The sequence below is a fragment of the Echinops telfairi genome, unplaced genomic scaffold (assembly GCF_000313985.2).
Source record: "Echinops telfairi isolate 266 unplaced genomic scaffold, ASM31398v2 ScPeMD7_2010;HRSCAF=2546, whole genome shotgun sequence".
Classification (NCBI taxonomy): Eukaryota; Metazoa; Chordata; class Mammalia; order Afrosoricida; family Tenrecidae; genus Echinops; species Echinops telfairi.
The window spans coordinates 22799521-22803386 of NW_022105908.1; the positions used below are offsets into that span (position 1 = coordinate 22799521).

The 3866-nt window shown below is 58.0% G+C and overlaps 1 protein-coding gene across 1 annotated transcript in view; it reads left to right on the forward strand.

Moving 5' to 3' along the window:
* Positions 1 to 230: 230 nt before the first annotated feature.
* Positions 231 to 3866, forward strand: part of WSCD1 (WSC domain containing 1) — a 45860-nt gene continuing 42224 nt past the window's right edge. Inside the window, exon 1 of the mRNA XM_045293421.1 lies at positions 231 to 766. The gene's annotated coding sequence lies outside the window, so the exon portion shown is untranslated. The remainder of the gene's footprint in view (positions 767 to 3866) is intronic.

Here is a 3866-nt window from a genome sequence, read left to right on the forward strand (position 1 = left end):
AGGAACATGATCGCTCCAGCCCAGCACGTTGACCGGAGATTTGTTTTGTTTTGCTCATTTGCCCTTGCGTTGTATGGTGTTTTGACTTTACTGTTACGTTTTGTGCTTTTTCCAGCAACATTTAGGGCCTGGGGTGGGGTGGGGAGAGGGACTTTTCCTCTGAAGCTCTAAGTTCTGAAGTTCAAGAGAGATGTCTCCTTAAAGGCGGGGATCATGCCCATTCCCATTCCCAGACCTTGTTCCTACCCAGACAACCCATGTGCGGGTCTGTGCTGAATGGGCCGCCTGCTCCATTTTTCAGCCTTCATGACTCAGAAACGTGAGGGTCCGGGGTTAAGGCAGCATGTCCCTGAGCATTGGAGCAGGACTTCTGGGTGGAGAATTCCTGGGAACCTTCCCTGGCTCCCTGGAAGTGGGCAGAGGCCCTGGCAGTCTTTGAAAAGAGACCACTCAACAGGCAGCCCCAACCCCAGGCAGAGCCACAGGCACTGCTGCATGGGAGCAGCCTCATCCCCATACTGGGGGAGGGCACAGCTCCAGCAGTCAGGAGGGCTTCCTGGAAGAGGTAGCAGAGAACATTTCTGAGCCATGAAAGGTGGCATGGTCACCCCTGCTGACAGGAGAGCATGCCCAAAGGGTGTCAAGTACTTCAAGCTGGCCAGAGGGCCCTCTGCTTGGAAGTCGGAGCTTTGGAAACAATATGGAGAGGCTGCGGCTCGTGAAGTCCCCATGGGGCGGGAGCAAGGAGTGCTATTGAAGGCTCAGAGTAAGGAGCTTGAACTTGGTTATCCCAGCCCCCCACCCCCAGGAGCATTGCTGACTGTCATGTGATGTCATGTTATTAGTTCTTTGTGATCCAAAGCTCACTCTCTGGGGCTGTTAGGAGGGGACAGACTCCCAGAGAGGGGGATGGGGTGCAGGTGACAGGTGCTGAGCCTGGCAGAAGCAGAGGGGTGGAGAGGGGTGGGGCAGCCAAGGGAGGCTAGTCCGAGCTGGGCACTCCCTAGTGGGAGATCAGCAATCTTTTCAGGCTGACAGCCCCTGGTCTCAAGTGCCACCTCCTCCTAGTCTGGGAAGCAGCACACAGGGGCCCTTCATGCCTTTGTCTTGAGGGCTGTGCTGAGAGCACTCGGCTCTGAGTCCCCAGAGACTTGCCGCCTGTGCTGTAGTGGCCATGGTGACCAAGGCATACCTAGGGTGTCTGGAACCACGCTCCCCTCAGCTGCCACTGTCTGGCCAATCTGTAAACAAGACGCAGAATTTCTCTGTTCCCACCTGTGTTGTGCTCTGGTCTGACTCCTGCCACCTCCCAGAAGCCCCTGAGCCTATTGTCTACCCAGCTCTCATTCCTAAGAGGCAGCTCGAGGCCCCCCTCCCCCTCACTACCCCTTCTCTCAAGTGACTTTTAGGCCCCTCGGGGAGGCCACTGAGCAGAGAGCAGTGGGCACCCACCCTTGTCCAGGCTGAAGTGCCTCACTCAGCCTTGGTCCCTCATCGCCTCAGCCAGCAGGGGGTCTACCAGCTTCCCCATGAAGCACTTTCAAAGGCTCCAGGATGGAGGTGCCACAGGGATGCAAGCCTGGGAGGAAATTACCCAGGCTTCCAGAGGAGGGCAGGCCCCGAGGCCACCACCTGCCTGCCTCCCACCACATCCGCTCTTCCGATCCCCCCAACCCCATCGTGATGTCTGGAAGGTTTGGCTCCAGGCAGGCCCTGTGCAGCAGCGTCCCAGGGAGCTCAGGCCTGGCAGGCTTTCAGAAAGGTGCTGACAGAGGCATGCTAAACTCCTTTCAAGAATAAATCTCAGTGCCTGTGAAGCCAGGCTGGACAGGAGAGAGAAGTGCGGAGGCAGGGGGCCTGTGGTGAAACCAAGTGGCTCTGGGGTGAGTGCAGGCCCAGCCCCCAGTGTCCCCACTGCCCCCAGCTCTTCACTGGGGACACGAAGGGCCTCTGCCTGGGTGGGCTGTGTTGAGTCCGTGAGGTGTATGTAACCCAGATTCATCCATGGTGGCGGCGAAAAATGAAGCCTGTGCTAGCCGCAGGGTTCCTGTGGGGGTCGGCTTCCGGCAGCAAGGGCATACTGGGCCCACCTCGGACCTGGGGCCCAAGTGGGTGGGGGGCTCCTTGTGACTGATCTCACCAGCGGCATAGCCGGCTTTGGCCTGTCCTCCAGCATCCGTTTGTCTCATTTCTGTTCCGAGCCAGCGCCTGCCACAACCTGTAGTAGCAGGGGGTTCGCCCATTTAGCCTTTGATTTGAGTCCTGCAGCCCAGGCTGATTTACCCCATTGATCAGGCCACCAAAAGGAGGCCCATAGTACCTCTGTTCCCATGGAGGCTCTGGCCAGCCGGATAGTGGCTGATGTCCCCAGCCCAGCGTTGGCTGGCTCTGCTACGTGATACCCCTTGTGGCTGGTGTGTGAGCTGTGGTACAGATGAGTTGGCCCATGGTAACCAAGCCCACCCAGGTCACCTTTGGGTTCCGAGGCTCAACAGCCTGGGCTGTGGCTCCCCTGGTAGATATGATGACGTGGAGATACACCAGGTGTGGCTCGCTAACCTGGAGGGTGGGGAGGGGAGAGAGGGGAGGCAATTATGATCGGTGTGAATGTGACATTGGTGGTGGCATGTAGGGACAGCCAGGTTCCTGGGGCTTTGGGCATGCAGACCCCCACTCCAACCCCCAGCCCATGGGGTTGTCCTGCTAGAGAGATGCATAACACTGGCCTAAAAGGGGCAATCTCCATGTCCACTGTCCCCCTCCACAGACCAGGGCCGGCACTTCAGGGTAGGACCTGGGAATAAGCCCTTGGGGACCTGGCTGTAACCGACGGAAGATTCATGGATTAGCCTTGACACCCCTCCATCCCACCCCCAATGTTTGCATCATGTTTCCAACCCCATGTATAAAATGTCTGTGGACATCACCCGCCCCCGGCCTACCAACCCGAAGCCATTGATCCACTTCCCACCTCTGGGCTCCGGCACACCGGAAGTGGTCTTTGGACGCCCCCCTCCCTGCGCTCTGATTTTCATCAGGCTCTTCACGGCTAGAATCACAGTCTCCTCACCAGCACCCCTTTGTGACGAGGCCTGGACATCCCTCTTGAAAGCCCGGCGGAGAAGGACAGCTTCAGCAGCCCGGGCTCTCTCGTTAGCGTCCACGTGACCGAGAGCCTCAGTCTTCTCTGCTAAGTTGCATCTCCAGACAGTGGGGGAGGGGTACCCGTGGTCCAGCATTGCCGCACCTGTGCCACCTTCCCAGGTGAACTCTGTCAGCTCGGGAGGAAGGACATCGAGGCTCCCCTACGTTCAGACCCCCTAGGAGCCAGTTTCCATTCTTAGGATGTGCCCACCGATGTGGCCCGTCTTCTCATTCAATTTTTGAACCTGGGGACAGAAATCACTGGGTTCGACACTGCGCCCAGCCCCTATCAAAGACCTGAATTTCAAAAGTGAATAGTATTTGGCCTCCTGGCTGAGTCCCTCCCAGGCCGGCAGGGAGGATGGACAAGTCAGGACCATTATCGTTGTCCCAGAGATAGAGTGTCTTGGTAGACATCCGCGTGGGCTGTGGGGAAGCCCCAAACCCAAACTCAGCCCACTGCTGTCGAGCTCATTCTGCCTCACTGCAGCCCACAGGCCTGAGAGGAGCTGTGTGAAAGGGCTTTGGAAGCGGTAGGCATTCATGGAAGCGGCCAGCCTTGTCTGTTCTCTCGGGAAGTGGCTGGTGGGTCTGTACAGCCGAACTTTCAGTAAGCAGTCCTGGGCTACCAGGGAAGACAGGGATCTGAACCAGTGTGTGGGGTGGGGTGTGTGTGTGTGTGTGTGTTGGTAGGTGGGCAAGCTTCCTGGAGGAGGTGACAC